Source organism: Stegodyphus dumicola, chromosome X2 (genome assembly GCF_044657685.1).
Source record: "Stegodyphus dumicola isolate Sdum_Otavi_A_Nest chromosome X2, ASM4465768v1".
In the NCBI taxonomy this organism is placed as follows: Eukaryota; Metazoa; Arthropoda; class Arachnida; order Araneae; family Eresidae; genus Stegodyphus; species Stegodyphus dumicola.
In genome coordinates this window covers 105,910,783-105,932,575 of record NC_140781.1, presented here as the reverse complement: position 1 = coordinate 105,932,575, position 21,793 = coordinate 105,910,783, and the positions used below count along the sequence as shown (strand labels likewise).

The 21,793-nt window shown below is 31.4% G+C and overlaps 1 long non-coding RNA gene across 1 annotated transcript in view; it reads right to left on the bottom strand.

Moving 5' to 3' along the window:
• The window catches only part of LOC146992870 (uncharacterized), a 65,500-nt gene that overhangs the window by 10,703 nt on the left and 33,004 nt on the right, over nt 1-21,793 (bottom strand). Inside the window, exon 3 of the long non-coding RNA XR_015038958.1 lies at nt 1,101-1,203. This is a non-coding gene — a long non-coding RNA (uncharacterized LOC146992870). The remainder of the gene's footprint in view (nt 1-1,100; nt 1,204-21,793) is intronic.

Below are 21,793 nucleotides of genomic sequence, written 5' to 3'. Positions count from 1 at the left end.
AGATGAAGGAATCGTTAAATAACAGAGAAGCAATGTCTGATCTTCTAGTGGAGATGGACACAATTAAAGAAAAAAACGGACACTTTAAAAGAGCTACTGGGAAATATGTGCTCTTTACAGCGACATGGTTACAGTTGCATCAGTCATTCTTATAAGCAAAAGACATCAGCTTTTTCAAAAAATAATTCTGTCATGTATTTGCCAAGAGAACGAAAACAAGTCCTAAAGAAACTTTCAGAGTGCTTTTCAAAACCAAGTTGAAAGTTAGTCTGCAGAATTTTACTTCGATAATAATAAAACATCTCTGATTTTATTTCAAAATGAATATTTTTTAATCGATTTTAAAGAGATCTTCGCAAATTGGTTCATAAAACTTCACAATATGCCAAAATTGTTCAGATTAGGGACAAAATATAATAAAGTATGCTTAAAACAACTAAGAAAAAGCACATTTTGAGCATCCTTAACAGAAGACAATTTGGCTCCACTAACTTTCTTTACGAGTATACATTAAATTTTTATTTACATTTCTTTTTTATTCAACACTTAACTTTCAATGGTTTTAAGAGAAACAGCACTTGATAGAGAGACTCTAAATTCGGAAAAAACTGAAACAAAATTGGTTTATACCCAGGCAGTGCAATTACACTGGCCTGTTGGGAAGACAAGACCCCGTTGGACATGGAAAATATTAGGCCACACAGAGAGGAAAATGTTTAGCCTCCTCCTCGTAATGTGAAAGGAGGCCACTTGGGAAAAAATTACATCACAGCAGTACTTTTGAAACCACTACGAAGCAACAGAACTCTAACAAATCTCAGACTTCTGATAATTATAGTGTGATTAACAGTTCAACCTCACTTCGAATATTACAATACAATATAGAGAAAGCACCAATTCATACACTTCAATATGAAATTCAAAACCTATGAAATTAATGAACAAATGCTACCCTAAACATTAAAACATAATGTGACACGTTCATGTAAAATAAATAACTAGTAAAGCTTCAATATAAAGCAACATGTGAAAAGGGATGGACAAATTATAACATTCAAGTATTTCTAGTGGAAATAAAGTTGATATAAAACAAGAATTACCAGCCACAGATGTCTTTTTGTTCTGCATTATTCATCCGTTCTTTTTCTTTCACGATATCATGTTCTGCATTCCAAGAGTGCACAAAAATGATCACAAATTACACTAGAAGGGGCCAAAAGGGGAAAAAAGGAATCATTAGATTTTAACTACTTTGATATTAAAGAATAATTATACACAAAGAGAAATATCTAATATTGTTTCTTAATATATAAAACTTCAAGAGTCGCCTTCTTTGTTTTAAACTCCAGCAATGTGCTACATTGTTACTAAAAGCATGACTGCAATGCAGGTACTCTCATCCATGAGAGAGGACAGCTTAGTCCGATATACCAGAAATTATCTTGAAATATTACCAGGTGACTTTAATGTAATTATAGAAATATTTCACTCAGGGAAAGAACATATTGTATAGCTGCCCGGGTTCGAGCCCAGCTTTAATATAGCAAGCTAAAACACATCAAATGCCATTGAATGATACAGCATTTTGAAATGTTACAAAAAATTTAAATGCAATTTCGTGGAAGAGCTATTGCAATTACCTACATACTAAAATTTTGACCAAAAATTCAAGAAAACTAAGATACTCCTTTTTCTTTCGAAGGAATCAAAGTCAAATACTAATGTAGGGATGCTCAACCTATTGTACTATGAAACCTACACATAGGAATGAAATTTTGTCAGCTATGTGAGATGTCCAATACCCAGAAATTCCGTAAATTGTAGAATAGAACCTGCGTCTGAAAACAGACGAAAGGTAGAACATTATTCAAATACTTTACCTTTAGCCTTGAAGCAGGTGTTCTATATTAAACTGTGTTAATTCACATACAGAATTAGTAATATAATAGCTCAAAATATTTTAAGAACCAAACACACATTAAATAAACATTAAAAAATTTATATACATTTATTAGTGTTATGAGGGTTTATTCTGAAATATTATCAGGTCACTTTCAAAGAAATGATAGAACTTTTCACTCACGGAAGGGACATTCTGTCTGGCTGCCCGGGTTCCATCCCAGCTTCTGTTACAAAAGTTTCATAGAAGAATTTTAAAAATCCAGAAACAAAACTTATGAAGAAATTATTGAACATACCTGGTTCTATGATTTAGCCATTCTTACAGACATAGTAACTAAATCTTAAATTTGAGGGAGGGGGCGAGAGAACTAAACTAGAGTCTTTGAATTAAAGGGTATTATAAGTTCATTTTAAATCAAAATTAATTTTCTGAAAATATTACACAAATATGAGGAATATACATTTTTACCATAATGTAATGTACGTTTTGCCCCTTTGAAAATCTGGAGAACTAAGGGGTGAAATATAAGAAAACTGAAAGAATCATTTGGAAAATCTCATCGAGCTTAAATTAGTTTCTAAATTAGATGTTTTTAGTGTATTTAAAATTAGGCTAACTACTTCATTCACTTCAAACCCATTACATAATACTAGTATTTAAGAAAAATGGTAAAAGATTGCAAATATGTTAAATAACAATTCTATTGATCAAGAAATGGAAATAACTGATTTTCGTCCTAATTAAGATCAAGAATATCACAAAAAGCCAATTGAATAGTCCTAGAACAGAAACATCATGAACAGTTAAACTTTTAAAAAGATAAATTCCTGCTTCCAATCTGCTTAAAAATGTGAAAGAGGATTTTCAACAATGAACTTGTTAAAATCAAAGTTTAGATACGGGATAACAAATCAACATCCCAACGATTGCAAGGATTTAGCCATAACATCGCATGTATCAGAGGCAAAAAAAAAAAAAAAAACTCGCAGAAGAAATGCAGTGTTAAATTTCACATTAAAATACGATTTCCCTGTATTTAACTTTCATCTTGCTGAATTTTTTGTAAATAATGCAAAGAGTATACCTTTTCTTTAACTTATTATACCACACATTTTTATACTTTGTGTAATGTATTTATAACTGAAATATTAAAAGTGCACTAGATACTTGTGCTCGCCAAAATTTTATAAACTCAAAATTGGCTCCCTTTAAGTTAAAGTTGCACATAACTGCACTAAGGGAAGGAATGCAATTTTATTTCTTTGTCTGTATTTGGTTTCATTTTCATATAAAAAGAGTTAAAAATAGGGTTATCTAATTTTGTTATCTAGGTAACAAAATTTAAACACACATTTTCAGTAAAAATTACAGAATAAAAGATTTTGTTTCCCTGAAGATGCAACACCTCCCTATTCCAGGTATGGTACAGACTGCATACTGTCAGAAAGAAATTCCTTTCTTAAACAGGGAATCCATATACTTTAATCTGTTTTTACACAAGTACTGTTTATGACTAATGGTCCAGGAGTAAAATACTTTATAGTTAATCCATCTAAATTTTTATTATTTCCGGTCATCTGTATAGACTGTTTATTTATCACGACTAAACTACCAATCTGCATTCTAGATACCTCATATGATTCTTCAAGTCACGTTTCGTAGCCTATCATTTCTAATACAACAGGTACTTGCTGAGCGCAGACTTGTAAAGCGTGATTTCGCGTATAGCAGTACCTTACAGGATTCCATTTAATTTGTCCACTGCTAGAATTTCATTCATACGTGGTTCAACATTCATCCATCAACACCAGAAAGAATTTATCTGCTACTTTAAACAATTTCCATAGACTGAAAATGAAGTTCAAAAAAATCTTACAAATCTCAAATGCAAAGCATTCCGAAGAATTTTCACATATGGAAGATAAAGAAGTCAAACAATGAATCAGAAAATTACAAAAGAAGAATTGGGTGCTTATAAAACCCCTTGATAATAAAAGCGCTCATTACGAGAAACAGCTTTTAACTGAAGATTAGATGAAGGAATCGTTAAATAACAGAGAAGCAATGTCTGATCTTCTAGTGGAGATGGACACAATTAAAGAAAAAAACGGACACTTTAAAAGAGCTACTGGGAAATATGTGCTCTTTACAGCGACATGGTTACAGTTGCATCAGTCATTCTTATAAGCAAAAGACATCAGCTTTTTCAAAAAATAATTCTGTCATGTATTTGCCAAGAGAACGAAAACAAGTCCTAAAGAAACTTTCAGAGTGCTTTTCAAAACCAAGTTGAAAGTTAGTCTGCAGAATTTTACTTTGATAATAATAAAACATCTCTGATTTTATTTCAAAATGAATATTTTTTAATCGATTTTAAAGAGATCTTCGCAAATTGGTTCATAAAACTTCACAATATGCCAAAATTGTTCAGATTAGGGACAAAATATAATAAAGTATGCTTAAAACAACTAAGAAAAAGCACATTTTGAGCATCCTTAACAATTTGGCTCCACTAACTTTCTTTACGAGTATACATTAAATTTTTATTTACATTTCTTTTTTATTCAACACTTAACTTTCAATGGTTTTAAGAGAAACAGCACTTGATAGAGAGACTCTAAATTCGGAAAAAACAAACAAAATTGGTTTATACCCAGGCAGTGCAATTACACTGGCCTGTTGGGAAGACAAGACCCCGTTGGACATGGAAAATATTAGGCCACAAAGAGAGGAAAATGTTTAGCCTCCTCCTCGTAATGTGAAAGGAGGCCACTTGGGAAAAAATTACATCACAGCAGTACTTTTGAAACCACTACGAAGCAACAGAACTCTAACAAATCTCAGATTTCTGATAATTATAGTGTGATTAACAGTTCAACCTCACTTCGAATATTACAATACAATATAGAGAAAGCACCAATTCATACACTTCAATATGAAATTCAAAACCTACGAAATTAATGAACAAATGCTACCCTAAACATTAAAACATAATGTGACACGTTCATGTAAAATAAATAACTAGTAAAGCTTCAATATAAAGCAACATGTGAAAAGGGATGGACAAATTATAACATTCAAGTATTTCTAGTGGAAATAAAGTTGATATAAAACAAGAATTACCAGCCACAGATGTCTTTTTGCTCTGCATTATTCATCCGTTCTTTTTCTTTCACGATATCATGTTCTGCATTCCAAGAGTGCACAAAAATGATCACAAATTACACTAGAAGGGGCCAAAAGGGGAAAAAAGGAATCATTAGATTTTAACTACTTTGATATTAAAGAATAATTATACACAAAGAGAAATATCTAATATTGTTTCTTAATATATAAAACTTCAAGAGTCGCCTTCTTTGTTTTAAACTCCAGCAATGTGCTACATTGTTACTAAAAGCATGACTGCAATGCAGGTACTCTCATCCATGAGAGAGGACAGCTTAGTCCGATATACCAGAAATTATCTTGAAATATTACCAGGTGACTTTAATGTAATTATAGAAATATTTCACTCAGGGAAAGAACATATTGTATAGCTGCCCGGGTTCGAGCCCAGCTTTAATATAGCAAGCTAAAACACATCAAATGCCATTGAATGATACAGCATTTTGAAATGTTACAAAAAATTTAAATGCAATTTCGTGGAAGAGCTATTGCAATTACCTACATACTAAAATTTTGACCAAAAATTCAAGAAAACTAAGATACTCCTTTTTCTTTCGAAGGAATCAAAGTCAAATACTAATGTAGGGATGCTCAACCTATTGTACTATGAAACCTACACATAGGAATGAAATTTCGTCACCTATGTGAGATGTCCAATACCCAGAAATTCCGTAAATTGTAGAATAGAACCTGCGTCTGAAAACAGACGAAAGGTAGAACATTATTCAAATACTTTACCTTTAGCCTTGAAGCAGGTGTTCTATATTAAACTGTGTTAATTCACATACAGAATTAGTAATATAATAGCTCAAAATATTTTAAGAACCAAACACACATTAAATAAACATTAAAAAATTTATATACATTTATTAGTGTTATGAGGGTTTATTCTGAAATATTATCAGGTCACTTTCAAAGAAATGATAGAACTTTTCACTCACGGAAGGGACATTCTGTCTGGCTGCCCGGGTTCCATCCCAGCTTCTGTTACAAAAGTTTCATAGAAGAATTTTAAAAATCCAGAAACAAAACTTATGAAGAAATTATTGAACATACCTGGTTCTATGATTTAGCCATTCTTACAGACATAGTAACTAAATCTTAAATTTGAGGGAGGGGGCGAGAGAACTAAACTAGAGTCTTTGAATTAAAGGGTATTATAAATTCATTTTAAATCAAAATTAATTTTCTGAAAATATTACACAAATATGAGGAATATACATTTTTACCATAATGTAATGTACGTTTTGCCCCTTTGAAAATCTGGAGAACTAAGGGGTGAAATATAAGAAAACTGAAAGAATCATTTTGAAAATCTCATCGAGCTTAAATTAGTTTCTAAATTAGATGTTTTTAGTGTATTTAAAATTAGGCTAACTACTTCATTCACTTCAAACCCATTACATAATACTAGTATTTAAGAAAAATGGTAAAAGATTGCAAATATGTTAAATAACAATTCTATTGATCAAGAAATGGAAATAACTGATTTTCGTCCTAATTAAGATCAAGAATATCACAAAAAGCCAATTGAATAGTCCTAGAACAGAAACATCATGAACAGTTAAACTTTTAAAAAGATAAATTCCTGCTTCCAATCTGCTTAAAAATGTGAAAGAGGATTTTCAACAATGAACTTCTTAAAATCAATGTTTAGATACGGGATAACAAATCAACATCCCAACGACTGCAAGGATTTAGCCATAACATCGCATGTATCAGAGGCAAAAAAAAAAAAAAAAAAACTCGCAGAAGAAATGCAGTGTTAAATTTCACATTAAAATACGATTTCCCTGTATTTAACTTTCATCTTGCTGAAGTTTTTGTAAATAATGCAAAGAGTATACCTTTTCTTTAACTTATTATACCACACATTTTTATACTTTGTGTAATGTATTTATAACTGAAATATTAAAAGTGCACTAGATACTTGTGCTCGCCAAAATTTTATAAACTCAAAATTGGCTCCCTTTAAGTTAAAGTTGCACATAACTGCACTAAGAGAAGGAATGCAATTTTATTTCTTTGTCTGTATTTGGTTTCATTTTCATATAAAAAGAGTTAAAAATAGGGTTATCTAATTTTGTTATCTAGGTAACAAAATTTAAACACACATTTTCAGTAAAAATTACAGAATAAAAGATTTTGTTTCCCTGAAGATGCAACACCTCCCTATTCCAGGTATGGTACAGACTGCATACTGTCAGAAAGAAATTCCTTTCTTAAACAGGGAATCAATATACTTTAATCTGTTTTTACACAAGTACTGTTTATGACTAATGGTCCAGGAGTAAAATACTTTATAGTTAATCCATCTAAATTTTTATTATTTCCGGTCATCTGTATAGACTGTTTATTTATCACGACTAAACTACCAATCTGCATTCTAGATACCTCATATGATTCTTCAAGTCACGTTTCGTAGCCTATCATTTCTAATACAACAGGTACTTGCTGAGCGCAGATTTGTAAAGCGTGATTTCGCGTATAGCAGTACCTTACAGGATTCCATTTAATTTGTCCACTGCTAGAATTTCATTCATACGTGGTTCAACATTCATCCATCAACACCAGAAAGAATTTATCTGCTACTTTAAACAATTTCCATAGACTGAAAATGAAGTTCAAAAAAATCTTACAAATCTCAAATGCAAAGCATTCCGAAGAATTTTCACATATGGAAGATAAAGAAGTCAAACAATGAATCAGAAAATTACAAAAGAAGAATTGGGTGCTTATAAAACCCCTTGATAATAAAAGCGCTCATTACGAGAAACAGCTTTTAACTGAAGATTAGATGAAGGAATCGTTAAATAACAGAGAAGCAATGTCTGATCTTCTAGTGGAGATGGACACAATTAAAGAAAAAAACGGACACTTTAAAAGAGCTACTGGGAAATATGTGCTCTTTACAGCGACATGGTTACAGTTGCATCAGTCATTCTTATAAGCAAAAGACATCAGCTTTTTCAAAAAATAATTCTGTCATGTATTTGCCAAGAGAACGAAAACAAGTCCTAAAGAAACTTTCAGAGTGCTTTTCAAAACCAAGTTGAAAGTTAGTCTGCAGAATTTTACTTCGATAATAATAAAACATCTCTGATTTTATTTCAAAATGAATATTTTTTAATCGATTTTAAAGAGATCTTCGCAAATTGGTTCATAAAACTTCACAATATGCCAAAATTGTTCAGATTAGGGACAAAATATAATAAAGTATGCTTAAAACAACTAAGAAAAAGCACATTTTGAGCATCCTTAACAGAAGACAATTTGGCTCCACTAACTTTCTTTACGAGTATACATTAAATTTTTATTTACATTTCTTTTTTATTCAACACTTAACTTTCAATGGTTTTAAGAGAAACAGCACTTGATAGAGAGACTCTAAATTCGGAAAAAACTGAAACAAAATTGGTTTATACCCAGGCAGTGCAATTACACTGGCCTGTTGGGAAGACAAGACCCCGTTGGACATGGAAAATATTAGGCCACACAGAGAGGAAAATGTTTAGCCTCCTCCTCGTAATGTGAAAGGAGGCCACTTGGGAAAAAATTACATCACAGCAGTACTTTTGAAACCACTACGAAGCAACAGAACTCTAACAAATCTCAGACTTCTGATAATTATAGTGTGATTAACAGTTCAACCTCACTTCGAATATTACAATACAATATAGAGAAAGCACCAATTCATACACTTCAATATGAAATTCAAAACCTACGAAATTAATGAACAAATGCTACCCTAAACATTAAAACATAATGTGACACGTTCATGTAAAATAAATAACTAGTAAAGCTTCAATATAAAGCAACATGTGAAAAGGGATGGACAAATTATAACATTCAAGTATTTCTAGTGGAAATAAAGTTGATATAAAACAAGAATTACCAGCCACAGATGTCTTTTTGCTCTGCATTATTCATCCGTTCTTTTTCTTTCACGATATCATGTTCTGCATTCCAAGAGTGCACAAAAATGATCACAAATTACACTAGAAGGGGCCAAAAGGGGAAAAAAGGAATCATTAGATTTTAACTACTTTGATATTAAAGAATAATTATACACAAAGAGAAATATCTAATATTGTTTCTTAATATATAAAACTTCAAGAGTCGCCTTCTTTGTTTTAAACTCCAGCAATGTGCTACATTGTTACTAAAAGCATGACTGCAATGCAGGTACTCTCATCCATGAGAGAGGACAGCTTAGTCCGATATACCAGAAATTATCTTGAAATATTACCAGGTGACTTTAATGTAATTATAGAAATATTTCACTCAGGGAAAGAACATATTGTATAGCTGCCCGGGTTCGAGCCCAGCTTTAATATAGCAAGCTAAAACACATCAAATGCCATTGAATGATACAGCATTTTGAAATGTTACAAAAAATTTAAATGCAATTTCGTGGAAGAGCTATTGCAATTACCTACATACTAAAATTTTGACCAAAAATTCAAGAAAACTAAGATACTCCTTTTTCTTTCGAAGGAATCAAAGTCAAATACTAATGTAGGGATGCTCAACCTATTGTACTATGAAACCTACACATAGGAATGAAATTTTGTCACCTATGTGAGATGTCCAATACCCAGAAATTCCGTAAATTGTAGAATAGAACCTGCGTCTGAAAACAGACAAAAGGTAGAACATTATTCAAATACTTTACCTTTAGCCTTGAAGCAGGTGTTCTATATTAAACTGTGTTAATTCACATACAGAATTAGTAATATAATAGCTCAAAATATTTTAAGAACCAAACACACATTAAATAAACATTAAAAAATCTATATACATTTATTAGTGTTATGAGGGTTTATTCTGAAATATTATCAGGTCACTTTCAAAGAAATGATAGAACTTTTCACTCAGGGAAGGGACATTCTGTCTGGCTGCCCGGGTTCCATCCCAGCTTCTGTTACAAAAGTTTCATAGAAGAATTTTAAAAATCCAGAAACAAAACTTATGAAGAAATTATTGAACATACCTGGTTCTATGATTTAGCCATTCTTACAGACATAGTAACTAAATCTTAAATTTGAGGGAGGGGGCGAGAGAACTAAACTAGAGTCTTTGAATTAAAGGGTATTATAAGTTCATTTTAAATCAAAATTAATTTTCTGAAAATATTACACAAATATGAGGAATATACATTTTTACCATAATGTAATGTACGTTTTGCCCCTTTGAAAATCTGGAGAACTAAGGGGTGAAATATAAGAAAACTGAAAGAATCATTTGGAAAATCTCATCGAGCTTAAATTAGTTTCTAAATTAGATGTTTTTAGTGTATTTAAAATTAGGCTAACTACTTCATTCACTTCAAACCCATTACATAATACTAGTATTTAAGAAAAATGGTAAAAGATTGCAAATATGTTAAATAACAATTCTATTGATCAAGAAATGGAAATAACTGATTTTCGTCCTAATTAAGATCAAGAATATCACAAAAAGCCAATTGAATAGTCCTAGAACAGAAACATCATGAACAGTTAAACTTTTAAAAAGATAAATTCCTGCTTCCAATCTGCTTAAAAATGTGAAAGAGGATTTTCAACAATGAACTTGTTAAAATCAATGTTTAGATACGGGATAACAAATCAACATCCCAACGACTGCAAGGATTTAGCCATAACATCGCATGTATCAGAGGCAAAAAAAAAAAAAACTCGCAGAAGAAATGCAGTGTTAAATTTCACATTAAAATACGATTTCCCTGTATTTAACTTTCATCTTGCTGAATTTTTTGTAAATAATGCAAAGAGTATACCTTTTCTTTAACTTATTATACCACACATTTTTATACTTTGTGTAATGTATTTATAACTGAAATATTAAAAGTGCACTAGATACTTGTGCTCGCCAAAATTTTATAAACTCAAAATTGGCTCCCTTTAAGTTAAAGTTGCACATAACTGCACTAAGGGAAGGAATGCAATTTTATTTCTTTGTCTGTATTTGGTTTCATTTTCATATAAAAAGAGTTAAAAATAGGGTTATCTAATTTTGTTATCTAGGTAACAAAATTTAAACACACATTTTCAGTAAAAATTACAGAATAAAAGATTTTGTTTCCCTGAAGATGCAACACCTCCCTATTCCAGGTATGGTACAGACTGCATACTGTCAGAAAGAAATTCCTTTCTTAAACAGGGAATCCATATACTTTAATCTGTTTTTACACAAGTACTGTTTATGACTAATGGTCCAGGAGTAAAATACTTTATAGTTAATCCATCTAAATTTTTATTATTTCCAGTCATCTGTATAGACTGTTTATTTATCACGACTAAACTACCAATCTGCATTCTAGATACCTCATATGATTCTTCAAGTCACGTTTCTTAGCCTATCATTTCTAATACAACAGGTACTTGCTGAGCGCAGACTTGTAAAGCGTGATTTCGCGTATAGCAGTACCTTACAGGATTCCATTTAATTTGTCCACTGCTAGAATTTCATTCATACGTGGTTCAACATTCATCCATCAACACCAGAAAGAATTTATCTGCTACTTTAAACAATTTCCATAGACTGAAAATGAAGTTCAAAAAAATCTTGCAAATCTCAAATGCAAAGCATTCCGAAGAATTTTCACATATGGAAGATAAAGAAGTCAAACAATGAATCAGAAAATTACAAAAGAAGAATTGGGTGCTTATAAAACCCCTTGATAATAAAAGCGCTCATTACGAGAAACAGCTTTTAACTGAAGATTAGATGAAGGAATCGTTAAATAACAGAGAAGCAATGTCTGATCTTCTAGTGGAGATGGACACAATTAAAGAAAAAAACGGACACTTTAAAAGAGCTACTGGGAAATATGTGCTCTTTACAGCGACATGGTTACAGTTGCATCAGTCATTCTTATAAGCAAAAGACATCAGCTTTTTCAAAAAATAATTCTGTCATGTATTTGCCAAGAGAACGAAAACAAGTCCTAAAGAAACTTTCAGAGTGCTTTTCAAAACCAAGTTGAAAGTTAGTCTGCAGAATTTTACTTCGATAATAATAAAACATCTCTGATTTTATTTCAAAATGAATATTTTTTAATCGATTTTAAAGAGATCTTCGCAAATTGGTTCATAAAACTTCACAATATGCCAAAATTGTTCAGATTAGGGACAAAATATAATAAAGTATGCTTAAAACAACTAAGAAAAAGCACATTTTGAGCATCCTTAACAGAAGACAATTTGGCTCCACTAACTTTCTTTACGAGTATACATTAAATTTTTATTTACATTTCTTTTTTATTCAACACTTAACTTTCAATGGTTTTAAGAGAAACAGCACTTGATAGAGAGACTCTAAATTCGGAAAAAACTGAAACAAAATTGGTTTATACCCAGGCAGTGCAATTACACTGGCCTGTTGGGAAGACAAGACCCCGTTGGACATGGAAAATATTAGGCCACACAGAGAGGAAAATGTTTAGCCTCCTCCTCGTAATGTGAAAGGAGGCCACTTGGGAAAAAATTACATCACAGCAGTACTTTTGAAACCACTACGAAGCAACAGAACTCTAACAAATCTCAGACTTCTGATAATTATAGTGTGATTAACAGTTCAACCTCACTTCGAATATTACAATACAATATAGAGAAAGCACCAATTCATACACTTCAATATGAAATTCAAAACCTACGAAATTAATGAACAAATGCTACCCTAAACATTAAAACATAATGTGACACGTTCATGTAAAATAAATAACTAGTAAAGCTTCAATATAAAGCAACATGTGAAAAGGGATGGACAAATTATAACATTCAAGTATTTCTAGTGGAAATAAAGTTGATATAAAACAAGAATTACCAGCCACAGATGTCTTTTTGCTCTGCATTATTCATCCATTCTTTTTCTTTCACGATATCATGTTCTGCATTCCAAGAGTGCACAAAAATGATCACAAATTACACTAGAAGGGGCCAAAAGGGGAAAAAAGGAATCATTAGATTTTAACTACTTTGATATTAAAGAATAATTATACACAAAGAGAAATATCTAATATTGTTTCTTAATATATAAAACTTCAAGAGTCGCCTTCTTTGTTTTAAACTCCAGCAATGTGCTACATTGTTACTAAAAGCATGACTGCAATGCAGGTACTCTCATCCATGAGAGAGGACAGCTTAGTCCGATATACCAGAAATTATCTTGAAATATTACCAGGTGACTTTAATGTAATTATAGAAATATTTCACTCAGGGAAAGAACATATTGTATAGCTGCCCGGGTTCGAGCCCAGCTTTAATATAGCAAGCTAAAACACATCAAATGCCATTGAATGATACAGCATTTTGAAATGTTACAAAAAATTTAAATGCAATTTCGTGGAAGAGCTATTGCAATTACCTACATACTAAAATTTTGACCAAAAATTCAAGAAAACTAAGATACTCCTTTTTCTTTCGAAGGAATCAAAGTCAAATACTAATGTAGGGATGCTCAACCTATTGTACTATGAAACCTACACATAGGAATGAAATTTTGTCACCTATGTGAGATGTCCAATACCCAGAAATTCCGTAAATTGTAGAACAGAACCTGCGTCTGAAAACAGACAAAAGGTAGAACATTATTCAAATACTTTACCTTTAGCCTTGAAGCAGGTGTTCTATATTAAACTGTGTTAATTCACATACAGAATTAGTAATATAATAGCTCAAAATATTTTAAGAACCAAACACACATTAAATAAACATTAAAAAATCTATATACATTTATTAGTGTTATGAGGGTTTATTCTGAAATATTATCAGGTCACTTTCAAAGAAATGATAGAACTTTTCACTCAGGGAAGGGACATTCTGTCTGGCTGCCCGGGTTCCATCCCAGCTTCTGTTACAAAAGTTTCATAGAAGAATTTTAAAAATCCAGAAACAAAACTTATGAAGAAATTATTGAACATACCTGGTTCTATGATTTAGCCATTCTTACAGACATAGTAACTAAATCTTAAATTTGAGGGAGGGGGCGAGAGAACTAAACTAGAGTCTTTGAATTAAAGGGTATTATAAATTCATTTTAAATCAAAATTAATTTTGTGAAAATATTACACAAATATGAGGAATATACATTTTTACCATAATGTAATGTACGTTTTGCCCCATTGAAAATCTGGAGAACTAAGGGATGAAATATAAGAAAACTGAAAGAATCATTTGGAAAATCTCATCGAGCTTAAATTAGTTTCTCAATTAGATGTGTTTAGTGTATTTAAAATTAGGCTAACTACTTCATTCACTTCAAACCCATTACATAATACTAGTATTTAAGAAAAATGGTAAAAGATTGCAAATATGTTAAATAACCATTCTATTGATCAAGAAATGGAAATAACTGATTTTCGTCCTAATTAAGATCAAGAATATCACAAAAAGCCAATTGAATAGTCCTAGAACAGAAACATCATGAACAGTTAAACTTTTAAAAAGATAAATTCCTGCTTCCAATCTGCTTAAAAATGTGAAAGAGGATTTTCAACAATGAACTTGTTAAAATCAATGTTTAGATACGGGATAACAAATCAACATCCCAACGACTGCAAGGATTTAGCCATAACATCGCATGTATCAGAGGCAAAAAAAAAAAAAACTCGCAGAAGAAATGCAGTGTTAAATTTCACATTAAAATACGATTTCCCTGTATTTAACTTTCATCTTGCTGAATTTTTTGTAAATAATGCAAAGAGTATACCTTTTCTTTAACTTATTATACCACACATTTTTATACTTTGTGTAATGTATTTATAACTGAAATATTAAAAGTGCACTAGATACTTGTGCTCGCCAAAATTTTATAAACTCAAAATTGGCTCCCTTTAAGTTAAAGTTGCACATAACTGCACTAAGGGAAGGAATGCAATTTTATTTCTTTGTCTGTATTTGGTTTCATTTTCATATAAAAAGAGTTAAAAATAGGGTTATCTAATTTTGTTATCTAGGTAACAAAATTTAAACACACATTTTCAGTAAAAATTACAGAATAAAAGATTTTGTTTCCCTGAAGATGCAACACCTCCCTATTCCAGGTATGGTACAGACTGCATACTGTCAGAAAGAAATTCCTTTCTTAAATATTAAAAGTGCACTAGATACTTGTGCTCGCCAAAATTTTATAAACTCAAAATTGGCTCCCTTTAAGTTAAAGTTGCACATAACTGCACTAAGGGAAGGAATGCAATTTTATTTCTTTGTCTGTATTTGGTTTCATTTTCATATAAAAAGAGTTAAAAATAGGGTTATCTAATTTTGTTATCTAGGTAACAAAATTTAAACACACATTTTCAGTAAAAATTACAGAATAAAAGATTTTGTTTCCCTGAAGATGCAACACCTCCCTATTCCAGGTATGGTACAGACTGCATACTGTCAGAAAGAAATTCCTTTCTTAAACAGGGAATCCATATACTTTAATCTGTTTTTACACAAGTACTGTTTATGACTAATGGTCCAGGAGTAAAATACTTTATAGTTAATCCATCTAAATTTTTATTATTTCCGGTCATCTGTATAGACTGTTTATTTATCACGACTAAACTACCAATCTGCATTCTAGATACCTCATATGATTCTTCAAGTCACGTTTCGTAGCCTATCATTTCTAATACAACAGGTACTTGCTGAGCGCAGACTTGTAAAGCGTGATTTCGCGTATAGCAGTACCTTACAGGATTCCATTTAATTTGTCCACTGCTAGAATTTCATTCATACGTGGTTCAACATTCATCCATCAACACCAGAAAGAATTTATCTGCTACTTTAAACAATTTCCATAGACTGAAAATGAAGTTCAAAAAAATCTTACAAATCTCAAATGCAAAGCATTCCGAAGAATTTTCACATATGGAAGATAAAGAAGTCAAACAATGAATCAGAAAATTACAAAAGAAGAATTGGGTGCTTATAAAACCCCTTGATAATAAAAGCGCTCATTACGAGAAACAGCTTTTAACTGAAGATTAGATGAAGGAATCGTTAAATAACAGAGAAGCAATGTCTGATCTTCTAGTGGAGATGGACACAATTAAAGAAAAAAACGGACACTTTAAAAGAGCTACTGGGAAATATGTGCTCTTTACAGCGACATGGTTACAGTTGCATCAGTCATTCTTATAAGCAAAAGACATCAGCTTTTTCAAAAAATAATTCTGTCATGTATTTGCCAAGAGAACGAAAACAAGTCCTAAAGAAACTTTCAGAGTGCTTTTCAAAACCAAGTTGAAAGTTAGTCTGCAGAATTTTACTTCGATAATAATAAAACATCTCTGATTTTATTTCAAAATGAATATTTTTTAATCGATTTTAAAGAGATCTTCGCAAATTGGTTCATAAAACTTCACAATATGCCAAAATTGTTCAGATTAGGGACAAAATATAATAAAGTATGCTTAAAACAACTAAGAAAAAGCACATTTTGAGCATCCTTAACAGAAGACAATTTGGCTCCACTAACTTTCTTTACGAGTATACATTAAATTTTTATTTACATTTCTTTTTTATTCAACACTTAACTTTCAATGGTTTTAAGAGAAACAACACTTGATAGAGAGACTCTAAATTCGGAAAAAACTGAAACAAAATTGGTTTATACCCAGGCAGTGCAATTACACTGGCCTGTTGGGAAGACAAGACCCCGTTGGACATGGAAAATATTAGGCCACACAGAGAGGAAAATGTTTAGCCTCCTCCTCGTAATGTGAAAGGAGGCCACTTGGGAAAAAATTACATCACAGCAGTACTTTTGAAACCACTACGAAGCAACAGAACTCTAACAAATCTAAGACTTCTGATAATTATAGTGTGATTAACAGTTCAACCTCACTTCGAATATTACAATACAATATAGAGAAAGCACCAATTCATACACTTCAATATGAAATTCAAAACCTACGAAATTAATGAACAAATGCTACCCTAAACATTAAAACATAATGTGACACGTTCATGTAAAATAAATAACTAGTAAAGCTTCAATATAAAGCAACATGTGAAAAGGGATGGACAAATTATAACATTCAAGTATTTCTAGTGGAAATAAAGTTGATATAAAACAAGAATTACCAGCCACAGATGTCTTTTTGCTCTGCATTATTCATCCGTTCTTTTTCTTTCACGATATCATGTTCTGCATTCCAAGAGTGCACAAAAATGATCACAAATTACACTAGAAGGGGCCAAAAGGGGAAAAAAGGAATCATTAGATTTTAACTACTTTGATATTAAAGAATAATTATACACAAAGAGAAATATCTAATATTGTTTCTTAATATATAAAACTTCAAGAGTCGCCTTCTTTGTTTTAAACTCCAGCAATGTGCTACATTGTTACTAAAAGCATGACTGCAATGCAGGTACTCTCATCCATGAGAGAGGACAGCTTAGTCCGATATACCAGAAATTATCTTGAAATATTACCAGGTGACTTTAATGTAATTATAGAAATATTTCACTCAGGGAAAGAACATATTGTATAGCTGCACGGGTTCGAGCCCAGCTTTAATATAGCAAGCTAAAACACATCAAATGCCATTGAATGATACAGCATTTTGAAATGTTACAAAAAATTTAAATGCAATTTCGTGGAAGAGCTATTGCAATTACCTACATACTAAAATTTTGACCAAAAATTCAAGAAAACTAAGATACTCCTTTTTCTTTCGAAGGAATCAAAGTCAAATACTAATGTAGGGATGCTCAACCTATTGTACTATGAAACCTACACATAGGAATGAAATTTCGTCACCTATGTGAGATGTCCAATACCCAGAAATTCCGTAAATTGTAGAATAGAACCTGCGTCTGAAAACAGACGAAAGGTAGAACATTATTCAAATACTTTACCTTTAGCCTTGAAGCAGGTGTTCTATATTAAACTGTGTTAATTCACATACAGAATTAGTAATATAATAGCTCAAAATATTTTAAGAACCAAACACACATTAAATAAACATTAAAAAATTTATATACATTTATTAGTGTTATGAGGGTTTATTCTGAAATATTATCAGGTCACTTTCAAAGAAATGATAGAACTTTTCACTCACGGAAGGGACATTCTGTCTGGCTGCCCGGGTTCCATCCCAGCTTCTGTTACAAAAGTTTCATAGAAGAATTTTAAAAATCCAGAAACAAAACTTATGAAGAAATTATTGAACATAACTGGTTCTATGATTTAGCCATTCTTACAGACCTATAGTAACTAAATCTTAAATTTGAGGGAGGGGGCGAGAGAACTAAACTAGAGTCTTTGAATTAAAGGGTATTATAAATTCATTTTAAATCAAAATTAATTTTGTGAAAATATTACACAAATATGAGGAATATACATTTTTACCATAATGTAATGTACGTTTTGCCCCATTGAAAATCTGGAGAACTAAGGGATGAAATATAAGAAAACTGAAAGAATCATTTGGAAAATCTCATCGAGCTTAAATTAGTTTCTCAATTAGATGTGTTTAGTGTATTTAAAATTAGGCTAACTACTTCATTCACTTCAAACCCATTACATAATACTAGTATTTAAGAAAAATGGTAAAAGATTGCAAATATGTTAAATAACAATTCTATTGATCAAGAAATGGAAATAACTGATTTTCGTCCTAATTAAGATCAAGAATATCACAAAAAGCCAATTGAATAGTCCTAGAACAGAAACATCATGAACAGTTAAACTTTTAAAAAGATAAATTCCTGCTTCCAATCTGCTTAAAAATGTGAAAGAGGATTTTCAACAATGAACTTGTTAAAATCAATGTTTAGATACGGGATAACAAATCAACATCCCAACGACTGCAAGGATTTAGCCATAACATCGCATGTATCAGAGGCAAAAAAAAAAAAAAAACTCGCAGAAGAAATGCAGTGTTAAATTTCACATTAAAATACGATTTCCCTGTATTTAACTTTCATCTTGCTGAATTTTTTGTAAATAATGCAAAGAGTATACCTTTTCTTTAACTTATTATACCACACATTTTTATACTTTGTGTAATGTATTTATAACTGAAATATTAAAAGTGCACTAGATACTTGTGCTCGCCAAAATTTTATAAACTCAAAATTGGCTCCCTTTAAGTTAAAGTTGCACATAACTGCACTAAGGGAAGGAATGCAATTTTATTTCTTTGTCTGTATTTGGTTTCATTTTCATATAAAAAGAGTTAAAAATAGGGTTATCTAATTTTGTTATCTAGGTAACAAAATTTAAACACACATTTTCAGTAAAAATTACAGAATAAAAGATTTTGTTTCCCTGAAGATGCAACACCTCCCTATTCCAGGTATGGTACAGACTGCATACTGTCAGAAAGAAATTCCTTTCTTAAACAGGGAATCCATATACTTTAATCTGTTTTTACACAAGTACTGTTTATGACTAATGGTCCAGGAGTAAAATACTTTATAGTTAATCCATCTAAATTTTTATTATTTCTGGTCATCTGTATAGACTGTTTATTTATCACGACTAAACTACCAATCTGCATTCTAGATACCTCATATGATTCTTCAAGTCACGTTTCGTAGCCTATCATTTCTAATACAACAGGTACTTGCTGAGCGCAGACTTGTAAAGCGTGATTTCGCGTATAGCAGTACCTTACAGGATTCCATTTAATTTGTCCACTGCTAGAATTTCATTCATACGTGGTTCAACATTCATCCATCAACACCAGAAAGAATTTATCTGCTACTTTAAACAATTTCCATAGACTGAAAATGAAGTTCAAAAAAATCTTACAAATCTCAAATGCAAAGCATTCCGAAGAATTTTCACATATGGAAGATAAAGAAGTCAAACAATGAATCAGAAAATTACAAAAGAAGAATTGGGTGCTTATAAAACCCCTTGATAATAAAAGCGCTCATTACGAGAAACAGCTTTTAACTGAAGATTAGATGAAGGAATCGTTAAATAACAGAGAAGCAATGTCTGATCTTCTAGTGGAGATGGACACAATTAAAGAAAAAAACGGACACTTTAAAAGAGCTACTGGGAAATATGTGCTCTTTACGGCGACATGGTTACAGTTGCATCAGTCATTCTTATAAGCAAAAGACATCAGCTTTTTCAAAAAATAATTCTGTCATGTATTTGCCAAGAGAACGAAAACAAGTCCTAAAGAAACTTTCAGAGTGCTTTTCAAAACCAAGTTGAAAGTTAGTCTGCAGAATTTTACTTCGATAATAATAAAACATCTCTGATTTTATTTCAAAATGAATATTTTTTAATCGATTTTAAAGAGATCTTCGCAAATTGGTTCATAAAACTTCACAATATGCCAAAATTGTTCAGATTAGGGACAAAATATAATAAAGTATGCTTAAAACAACTAAGAAAAAGCACATTTTGAGCATCCTTAACAGAAGACAATTTGGCTCCACTAACTTTCTTTACGAGTATACATTAAATTTTTATTTACATTTCTTTTTTATTCAACACTTAACTTTCAATGGTTTTAAGAGAAACAGCACTTGATAGAGAGACTCTAAATTCGGAAAAAACTGAAACAAAATTGGTTTATACCCAGGCAGTGCAATTACACTGGCCTGTTGGGAAGACAAGACCCCGTTGGACATGGAAAATATTAGGCCACACAGAGAGGAAAATGTTTAGCCTCCTCCTCGTAATGTGAAAGGAGGCCACTTGGGAAAAAATTACATCACAGCAGTACTTTTGAAACCACTACGAAGCAACAGAACTCTAACAAATCTCAGACTTCTGATAATTATAGTGTGATTAACAGTTCAACCTCACTTCGAATATTACAATACAATATAGAGAAAGCACCAATTCATACACTTCAATATGAAATTCAAAACCTACGAAATTAATGAACAAATGCTACCCTAAACATTAAAACATAATGTGACACGTTCATGTAAAATAAATAACTAGTAAAGCTTCAATATAAAGCAACATGTGAAAAGGGATGGACAAATTATAACATTCAAGTATTTCTAGTGGAAATAAAGTTGATATAAAACAAGAATTACCAGCCACAGATGTCTTTTTGCTCTGCATTATTCATCCATTCTTTTTCTTTCACGATATCATGTTCTGCATTCCAAGAGTGCACAAAAATGATCACAAATTACACTAGAAGGGGCCAAAAGGGGAAAAAAGGAATCATTAGATTTTAACTACTTTGATATTAAAGAATAATTATACACAAAGAGAAATATCTAATATTGTTTCTTAATATATAAAACTTCAAGAGTCGCCTTCTTTGTTTTAAACTCCAGCAATGTGCTACATTGTTACTAAAAGCATGACTGCAATGCAGGTACTCTCATCCATGAGAGAGGACAGCTTAGTCCGATATACCAGAAATTATCTTGAAATATTACCAGGTGACTTTAATGTAATTATAGAAATATTTCACTCAGGGAAAGAACATATTGTATAGCTGCCCGGGTTCGAGCCCAGCTTTAATATAGCAAGCTAAAACACATCAAATGCCATTGAATGATACAGCATTTTGAAATGTTACAAAAAATTTAAATGCAATTTCGTGGAAGAGCTATTGCAATTACCTACATACTAAAATTTTGACCAAAAATTCAAGAAAACTAAGATACTCCTTTTTCTTTCGAAGGAATCAAAGTCAAATACTAATGTAGGGATGCTCAACCTATTGTACTATGAAACCTACACATAGGAATGAAATTTTGTCACCTATGTGAGATGTCCAATACCCAGAAATTC